Source organism: Fukomys damarensis, unplaced genomic scaffold (assembly GCF_012274545.1).
Source record: "Fukomys damarensis isolate Sample0158 unplaced genomic scaffold, DMR_v1.0_HiC HiC_scaffold_23, whole genome shotgun sequence".
In the NCBI taxonomy this organism is placed as follows: Eukaryota; Metazoa; Chordata; class Mammalia; order Rodentia; family Bathyergidae; genus Fukomys; species Fukomys damarensis.
In genome coordinates, this window is record NW_022900935.1 from 50,838,322 (window position 1) to 50,848,414 (window position 10,093).

A 10,093-nucleotide genomic window follows, 5' to 3' on the forward strand; every position below is an offset into this window, starting at 1 on the left:
GTTTAGAAAAAATTAAATAATCATGACAGTATTTTCTATAAATGAGCCTCAATTTAGATTACAATCAAGGATCTATAGTATTACAAACCCCAAATCAGGACACAGAACTTTTTTTCCCCTCCAGTACCAGGATCAAACTCAGGACCTTGTTCTTGTGAGGCAAGCACAGTACCACTGAGCTAAATCTTCAGCCATCATGACAGAGAACTTGTGTTCTTCAGTGTGTCTTAAGTCTCCCCATTAAAGTGTGAATTAAGGTGGCAGAGGAAACCCCCTGATGTAATGGGTGGTAGGAAAACTGCCAGACAGAATTCACACACTTGAGGTCTATGCAGTTTAGAGTCTGTGCTGTTAAGTCTCTGTCTTGACCAGGAAAGGGTTTCCAAAGTGGCTGCAGTGGTCCTCAGATAGCTTTTCCTGGGGAATCCAGTGAGGGACAAGGTGCATCAGATGGGTCCTGAAGTGGGAATGTATTTCCATGCAACGCACTGCTGTCTCCAAGCAGCAGACACAGAGCTCCGTCCAGAGTTGTCTTGATACAATTATTTGCAAAATTTGAGGGCTTTGATTTGTCAGTTTTTTTTTTTTTTTTTGAGACAGGGTATCCCTGTGTAGTTGAGGCTGCTCTGGAACTCACTACGTAGCCCAGGTTGGGCTCGAACTCACAGAGATCCTCCTGCCTCAACCTCCCGAGTTCTGGGATTACAGGCGTGCTCCGCCACGCCTGGCTGATTTGTTGTTTTAAGGTTTTGTATAGCTGAAGCTACAGGATCAAGTCCCTGAATTTCAAATAAAATTTCTTCTGATTTAACATTTCTTGGGTTGTCTGAACTCCACATTAAAATTTTCCTGGCGAAACCAGGATGGCGGCGCACACTTGTAATCCCAGCACTCGGGAGGCTGAGGCAGGAGGATTGCTGCGAGTTCAAGCCCAGCCTGGGCTACATAGTGAGTTTCAGGTCAGTCTCAACTACATAAGGATACCCTGTCTCAAAAAACCAAAATAGGGTTGGGGATTTAGCTCAGTGGTTCCAGCACCTGACTTGCAAGGGCCAGAGTTAGATTCTTAGTACCCCCCACAAAATACTACCTAAATAAATAAATAAAATATAATAAATTTATTCTGGCACGCTGCTTCACATGGTAGGGACAAGGATCTTGGGTCTCTCTGAGGTGCTATGTAGGAAATCAGAATCACTGCCCACAGGTGGAAATGTGGCACTGAATTTAGAGAGTGATTCAAAAGAGGTGTTTATGGGGATGGGAACTTAGCTCAGTGACACTGTGTCTGCCTCACAAGCACAAGGTCCTGAGTTCAAGCCTTGGTAAGGAAAGGAAAAAAAGAAAGATGTGTCTAGTTATGTTATCTTTAGCCTGAGGCTTAAACAGCTCTTCCTGTTTATCTGTTTTATCTGTGAAGGCCAGGAGCACTGTTTCAATTGCAGGGTCTGGTATGTTAATATTGCTTAAATGCTTTTTTTTTTTTTTTTTGCTTTTGCTAGCACACATATTCTAGGAAATCTTCTTTCAGATCCCAGAAAGTCTTCTCTAAATTATCCCTTTCATGGATTAAAGGAATGCCAGGACTCCCTGATGAAGTTTCTTGTCTAGGGGAAGCAATGTCTTCTCTTCTGACCTTTGATTGTTTTTCTTTTGGTGTTCCTGATTTCACTTTATATATGGCTGATCAAGAGTCAGATTATTTTTCTTTGTTTCACCATCATCCAGCAGAGGAACACAGCTGTAACTGTTATTTTGACTGGAATTCATAAGAGGTAACTGTGATTTTTAGCTTTCTTTTTGTTGTTGTTGTTGTTGTTTTTTGAGACAGGGTTTCACTATGTAGTTGAGACTGACCTGGAACTCACTATGAAGCCCAGGCTGGTCTCCAACTCTCAGCGATGCTCCTGCCTCAGCCTCCCGGGTGCTGGGATTACAGGCGTGCACTACCACCCCTGGCTGATTTTAGCTTTTCAATGAGTTTGATGTTTGTTTGTTGGTTTTTGCGACAGGGTCTCCCTAAGTAGTTCAGGTTGGCCTTGAACTCACTGTGTAGCCCAGCCTGGCCTCAAACTCATGGTGATTCTCCTGCCTCAGCCTCCCTGAGGGCTGGGCTTACAGGCACGTGCCACCACTCCTGGCAGTAAGAGTTTGTTGAAGTGACAGCTGTCCCTGTTATGTATTCTGTGCTCATAGTTCTCAGTCTTTTGCTCTTACTCTTTTTCTGTGTTATCTCTATCCATGTGCGCCTGTCAGTAAGCTTCGTAGGCTCTGTTGAGTTGCTCGCCAACGTTTTTATCCATTCCTCTTCAGATCTTTCAATGATACTAACAGGCCACTGTGGTACATGTGCCTTAGGTTTGTCACCACTGGAATAATATAAGAACCAATTAAAAGCAACGACTATGCCACCATTAAAATAGAAATCAACAGTGACAATAGAGGTCAAAGAACAACGGGTCATTGACACACCTTGAGAAGTGATAATAGCAGCCAGGTGTGGTGGTGCATGCCTGTAATCCCAGCACTCAGGAGGCTGAGGCAGGAGGATCGCTGGGAGTTCGAGACCAGCCTGGGCTACATAGTGAGTTCCAGGTCAGTCTCAACTACATAGTAAGACCCTGCCTCAAAAAAACCAAAAACAAACAAACAAACAAAAAGAAGTAATAATAGCTACAACCATTACCATCCTTAAAAATAAGAAAAAGAGGGCCGGGGTTTGGCTTAGTGGTGCTGCCACCTGCCTTGCAAGTGCGAGGGCCCGAGTTTAATCCCCAGTACAAAAAAAAAAAAAAAAAAAAAAAAAAAAAAAAAAAGAAAGAGAAAGAAAAAGATTTCATTAATATGAAGACACACACAGAAACCAAATGTTGACATACAATTAATATCTATCAAAAACAATAACTATACCACCATGAACAATAGAAAAAATTCAGCATTCATAGTATGGTTAACTAAATAGCTAAGACTTAGTAAAGCTTAATAATAGCAATTAAAATGAAAGAGGCGGGGAAAGAGGAAAATGAAAGAACTAATATTTGGAAAAGAGAAGAAAAATGAGAGAGAAAAGTGAGGAATCTAATTAAAGACTAAAAGAAAGTGAATAGAGCAAGGTATGGTTGCACACACCTGTAATCACAGCTCTTGAGAGGCTGAGGCAGGGGGATCTCTGTGAGTTCGAAGCCAGCCTGGGCTACAAAGTGAGACCCTGTCTTAAAAAAAACAAAAAGAAATAAAGCTAAATTTTAAAAAATACAAGCAAAGATCAAAAGCTAGAGAAAAAGAAAGCAAAACAAAACAAAAAAAGAAAGAAAAATAGATCAGTCTGGGGCCAGGTATTTAGCTCAGCAGCGCCATGCCTGCCTGGCAAGTGCAAGGTCCTGAGTTCGATTCTTAGTATGGGGGTGTATTAAAAAAAAAAAATGAAGGAAATGAATCTAAAAATTTTCTGGATGTGTCTGAGTGAGAGCTTTCTTTTCCAGGCCCTGTGGCATTGGAATCCACTGGATATGGGAGTGTGAATCACAGCTAGGGCCTATTTATTTCCATGCCCGCTTTTTGTTGTGTTAATGCTCCTGTCCTGCCTGTCCTGCTGGACTTGGTCGGACAGTGGGGCATCCGCAGTAGGGTTCATCCACACAGGCAGTTATTAGGGTTTGCGCCCTTCCGCATACCACCAAGTCACTAGCTTTTCGGCCTGTGGGTTGCTAAGGTGCCTCCTTTGTTCCAGAAGCCCCTCTGCCCATACACCCCAGGAGGGGGCAACTGTTCAAACCAAGGCATCCCTGATCACACCGGTGATGAGAAAAACAAATGGACCTCTCAGCTCTGTCACGGAAGCAGCAAGAGCGGGCCAAGCAGTGCTGGACTTCACGTCAGCACTTTCGGTCTCAGTCCCCGCAGGAAACCACACAACTGGCCTGGCCTCGCACCACAGACAGGGACCGCGGTGCCTCACTGAGCTGAGCTCACTACTGCTTAAACTTCTCAGAGGGTCTGCAACCGGCCTGACCCCGCTCTGTGACTGTTTCTTTTGACCCTGAAGCCCTAGAAAAACGAAGTACAGTAGTTCTGTGACTTCTGACTCCTCCCAGAGTAACCCAGTCCTAAGCAATAATCCCTCCCAAGTGTGGCGGGTACCGCAGTGCATTTCTTCTCTAACTCTAGCTTGCTGCTTTCAGAGTAAAACCCCTCGCTGTATTTGCAGCTTACAATACCATGCGCTTCCCTTGGGGTTAGAGTCGAAAGCCTGTTGTTTCTCCCTCTCTGGGCTCACTTTTTGTTAGCTAGGAGCTGGGCTGAGTGTTCTAGCCTGCTTCCTCCTTTTTTCTGCATTGTCTTCAGTTTCTCCAGTTTATCTGTAGTTTCTAGTTTTGCTATCAATTCTTTCTTGATTTTGGATCCTAACTTAGTTTTCTCTTCACTAAATTGTTTTGTTGGTATTCATGCCTTTTGTTTTGTTTTTGCGAGAGGCTCAAACTTCTCAGGACCTTGCACTTGCTAGGCAGCTGCAGCACCACTGAGCTAAATCCCTGGTGTCCCCCCCCCACCTTTTTAAAATTCTGAAACAGGGTATCACTATGTAGTTCAGGCTGGCTTTGAACTAACTGTGTAGCCCAGGATGGCGTCAAACTCATAGCAATCCTCCTGCCTCAGCCTCTCAGCCTCCCAAATGCTGGGATTACAAGTGCGCACCAACATGCCAGGCTTTTCTCTCTTTTGTTTTTGAGACAAAGTCTCACTATGTAGTTCAGATTGGCCTGGAACTCACTATGTAGTCTAAAATGACCTTGAACTTGCAGCAATCCTCCTGCCTCAGCCTCCAAAGTGCTACACAGTGAGTTCCAGAGCAGTCTGAACTACCTAGTAGGACCCTGTCTCAAAAAACAAAACAAAAAAAACTTCTCCTTTTAAAAAACATCTTTTTCCGATGTTTTTCCAGCAGTTGCCTGGGCAACTGCTGTCACCCTGAGCCATTTCCCCAAGCTCCGGTGTGACTACTACTCATGCTATTCACCTCTCTCATGTTGGGCATTACGGGGAAACTGGAAGTGAAGGGGAACATGTGAGTAACAAGGCTCCCATATACTGAGCTCAATCCCCAGCACCACCAGAGAATGAATAAATAAGTGTAAGAAAAAGAAAGAAAAAAAAGCAAAGGAAGGAAAGAGTATGAACTACAAGAGAAGATGTGGGGTGTACTCTCGTGTGTGTCACACTGGGGATTGAAGCCAGGTCCTTCCTAGTCATCTACACCCCAGCGTCCTCCTTTCCATATCATCGTGAGATAGCCTCTTACTGAGTTGCCCAGACTAGGCTCAAACTTGATTTTTTTGTTTGTTTGTTTGTTGTTTTTTTTGAGGCAGGGTCTCACTACGTAGTTGAGACTGACCTGGAACTCACTGTGTAGCCCAGGCTGGTCTCCAACTCCCAGCGATCCTCCTGCCTCAGCCTCCCGAGTGCTGGGATTACAGGTGTGAGACGCCACGCCCGGCATAAAAGTGTATTTTTTAAAAACACTAAATAGCACCTCCCCCCCTTGCAGTTCTGTTATCAGGTACCTCATTTCTTAAAAGACGTGGCTTACCAACTAAACGTTAACCAGGTTCAGGTTGTTCACCTCTCCTTCTGGAGTTAGACCCTGGGTCCTTGTCTATTTGAACAAGGAATTGGACAAAATGAACATGAAGCAGAGGCAATGTTTATTTGAGAAGGTAAAAGTGAAGCACAGGGGCTGTCTCTGCAAAGTGAGCTTGGGCCCAGGAAAGAGAAAAAGAGGGTGAGAGCAAAGATAGAAGCACACGCGGTGTCCGGGAAACACGGCTTGGGCTGCATGGAAAGTTACGATAGCAAAATCTTCGCGGCCTGCATGTGTCTTTTTATGCTGTCTAAATCTTGAGGAAACCCACAAAAACTGCATACATGTGCTGAGAGGTGGTGCTGAGGTTCCATGCCTCAGTGTGATTGCACAGCAAGACCCTCTTTCAAAAAAACAAATAGTAAGAGTCGGGCGTGGTGGCGCACGCCTTTCATCCCAGCACTCAGGAGGCTGAGGCAGGAGGATCACTGGGAGTTCGAGACCAGCCTGGGCTACATAGTGAGTTCCAGGTCAGTCTCAACAACATAGTGAGACCCTGTCTCAAAAAACCAAACCCCTCCACCAAAACCCCAAATAATAAAATTAATAGAGATTGCAACACCCAGGACAAGTTATATAAAGAGCTTTTTGTTTGTTTGGTTGGTTTTAGTTTTTTAAGACAGGGTCTCACTATGTCGTTGAGACTGAACTGGAACTCACTATGTAGCCCAGGTTGGTCTTGAACTCACAGAGATCCTCCTGCCTCAGCCTCCCAAGTGCTGGGTTTACAGGTGTGCGCCACCACGCCCGACTAAAAATGCTTTCTTTTGTTTTGTTTTTTTGTACAGGGGATTAAACTGGGGTCCTTGTGCTTGCAAGGCAGGCCACCAATGGACTGAGCTAAATCCCCGGCCCTGAAAATGCTTTCTTTATAGGAGGTGGTTGAGCTTTTCCAACTCAAACATCATTTCCAAAGGTGAATTACTGAGAGGGCCCCAATCTGCTGTGTGTCCATCTGATTATAATATTCCTTTTTTTTTTCTGTATCAGAGATCAAATTCAGGACCTTGCACTTTCGAGGCAGGCGTGGTGCCACTGAGCTAAATCCCTGACCCATATAATATTCCTTTGAAACTGAACCCTATGTCTTGCTGAGCTCCAGAGACAGCCCCTCCCACCCCGGCCACACAACGGGCCTTTGCAGGTAGAGCAGAAGCTGGGAATGTCTTGGCACCAACCACTCTTTGGTATTTTGGTTCTTCTACCGAATACAATCTGTGCAGAAATCCTGACAACACAGAGGAGCCACTGGTGACTACCACATTCTCTGCAAGTTGCTTCTGTGCATTGACGGCGCTGTGGAAGGAAATCCAGTAGTGAGGCGACAAGTGATTTCTCCTCATTATCCAGTTCAAGAAAGGATTTCCATAAATTGGACACATGTTTAAATACCAAACTGTTTCTCTGGTGTGAGAAACCGAAAGTGGTAACAAGGACTGAAATTTATAATGGACGCTGGGAAAGGGGAAGAAAGTGTTCAGGTGGGAAGGGGAACAGGGAGGAGGGAGTGAGGAAGGGACAAGAAAAATGGGAAAATAGGAGGAAAAAATGGAAATAAAGCTTTTGTACAGAGGGAGGGGAAGGGGTTTGGGGTGGGATAAAATAAATTACAATTTACTTAAAAAAAAAACAATTTCCACAAATCTCTGACTCAAGCACATGTAAAATCTCTCCACTTAATGATTAGTCAACACTTAGGGGTGGTGAGGGACACGCATTATTCCCACCAATATTAAATGTTTCTGCTTGGATTTTTCTTTTTTAGTTTTTTGAGACAGGGTCTCACTATGTAGCTGAGACTGACCCAGAACTCACTATGCAGCCCAGGCTGGTTTTGAATGCGAAGCGATCCTCCTGCCTCAGCCTCCCGAGGGCTGGGATTACAGGCGTGCACCACCACCACCACGCCGGCTTCTGCTTGGATTTTGAGTCCACACTTCAGGTCACTTACAGGCAAGTGGGTACATAATGTCCTCTCGGACGTCTTCTGGAGCTGAACCCATCCCCTGGGCAGCTCTGCTTTGGGGCAGCATCCCGCCAGCAGCACAGCATCTCCCCTTCAGGGGAGGGCGTCATACACAGGCCACACCAGGCTTTTGTGAGGTCCACAGTTCAGGACCTTGGCAGAGTTCATTCCAAGCCACAGAAGCAGCCATTGGAAGACACGAGTCAGCAAGACCGGTAGGAAGAACCTCAAAACAGGAGAAAAGAAGTGGAGTCTTTGTGCAGTGGGAAGGACATAAAACCCATGCAATTACCACAATTCAGTGGTGTCTGGGGGTCACCGAAAGATGCTTAAAACACACTATGTGCAAGAACTCCTTCAGGTAAGGATAGAACGCTTCTCTGCTATAGTATACTGATAACTCTGCCTTTTAAGAAAGTCACATTAGGAATCATACATCTTGGGCCAGTTTCTCCAGCAAATCCACAGCTGCCGAAAGGCCCTCCCAGGTCAGTCTTCCGGCCTCTGCTGCCCAGGTCCTCCGGAGCAGCTTGGCAGTCAGGCGGGGGCCCCGCAGAGGAGAGCGCGTCAGCGATCCACAGGCCGCGGTTCGCGTCTATTTTAGGAACAGCAGAGAAACTGTGAAAGCCCATCTTTTAAAAAATGGTGGTAAAACTCACGGAAATATAAGATTGTTTTCACGTGTACGATTCACTGGTATTTAGTACAGCCAGTGTCCTGCACCCCCAAAGAAACCCCCACCCCGCCAAGCAGCCACTTCTCCCTCCTTGCCCTCCATTCCCATCCTAAACCCTGCCAACCACGGTGGGCTTAGCCTCTGCATCTGCCTCTCCTGAGCGGCCCACACAAATTCGGCCCTCAATCGGTGGCCTTTGACGACAGCATCACGTTTAGTTTCACCCATATTGTAGCACACATCAACCGAGGACCTTAGCACTGAGCTACATGCACAACCCTTCTGAAATGTTTTCTTTGCTACAGAGTCTAGCTAAATTTACCCAGCTGGGCTTCAACTTGGAATCCTTTTCGCTCAGTCTCAGGCGACTGGGATCACAGGCGCGCACGTCAACATCAAACCCTTTAGAAGGGCAAGTGTGAATGAACCTGATGTAAGTTTGGGGGTCACCTGGACTGCCGTGCAGAGACCAAGTAGGAGAGATGCCTGCCGGACGAGAGTGGGCAGATCAGCTGGGGCACCTATGGTGAGGAGGTTGAGAGACGCCTAAAGCCCGGTGAAAGGGAGAGAGGGACGCGTGGGTGGGGTGCTCAGGACCTGCTGATGCGGGGAGGGGCGTGGGAAGGTCAACAGGTGTTGGGGGGAGATCACCAATTCTGTTTAGGGTATTGAAGTGGGAGAAATGTAATTAGAAATGTTAATTAGGCCGAGGAGATTTGAATCCAGGAAATCAGAACTGGAGGTAGAAATGGGAGGAGGGTCAACAGGCTGAGGAAGAGAAAGATTCAGAAGTCTAAATCCCGAAGATGTTTTGAATTATATGCATTATAATGAAGCGATTTCCACCTTCGAGGGTGACCAGGATTAGGTGGCCTGTAAATCTAGTGCCGGGCTTCTCTTAGGTCTGTAAAGATAGGAATATTCTGCATGTGAATGAAGTACTCAGCACTGACAAAGACAAAAGCCAGCATTCAGGAAGATGAGGAGGTATTCAGAGTTCCCAGCCTACCTCCCCCGACTTCTTTGCATCTGTATTGCTACAATAGTCTTTCCACACACAAACCAGGTAATGCCTCTGAGGGTGCAAGTAAAAGCATTTTTGCCTTTCAATAAATGCACAAAGTGGGGTCCACTCTCTCTCTGGTTAAAAAAAATGAGTATACTTATCTGGTGGTAGAACACTTACATATAGTCACCACGCTGGTCAATAGGTCTCTTGAAATTATTCCTCCTGTGTAAATCAAATTCATATCCTTAAATCAACGTCTGTCCAATCCTCTTAGCTTGCCTCTCAGCCGCTGGTAACCACCTTTCTACTTTGCTTTCCTGAGTTCAAGTCTTCTACATCCTCTTTAAACAACTTCCATGAGTAGAGGTAAGACAATTTCCATTAAACTGGATGCCTCAGTTTCCCCCAGCTCACCTGGCTCTGTCCTATATTTAGGGATCAAATTTTGGATAAAAAGCCACACCCACCATGGCGTGGCTGGTTGAGAAGGGTCTGGATAGTTCCTTTCCGGCCATCAAGAGGTCTGTGAAGGCTCGGAGGGGAGAATGCTCTTCTAAGAGCAAAGTGGAGTTCAGGGCCTCGGCTGCAGCTTGGCCAGATGCGGTTTGCATTTAAGCAGCATCTTGCTTTTGCGTAGAATGGTTGACCTGGAAAGATGAGGACAAAAGTCAACAAGGCATTTTCAACGCCTTGGGTGAAGAGCCTGAGTATTCTGGGAAAAGAAGACAGAGCCCATAAAATTGTGCTGGTGAGGCCTGGCCATGACCAGACAGCTTTCTTTTCCGTTTTTTTTTTTTTTTTTGG

At 45.8% G+C, this 10,093-nt stretch overlaps 1 long non-coding RNA gene and 1 pseudogene across 1 annotated transcript in view; both read right to left on the reverse strand.

The window, feature by feature from the left end:
- Window positions 1–227: 227 nt before the first annotated feature.
- LOC104857120 lies at window positions 228–2,303 on the reverse strand (annotated as a pseudogene).
- Window positions 2,304–9,436: 7,133 nt separating this feature from the next.
- The window catches only part of LOC117287352, a 1,391-nt gene continuing 734 nt past the window's right edge, over window positions 9,437–10,093 (reverse strand). Inside the window, exons 2-3 of the long non-coding RNA XR_004518628.1 lie at window positions 9,757–9,936; window positions 9,437–9,511 (exon numbers count right to left, since the gene is read on the reverse strand). This is a non-coding gene — a long non-coding RNA (uncharacterized LOC117287352). The remainder of the gene's footprint in view (window positions 9,512–9,756; window positions 9,937–10,093) is intronic.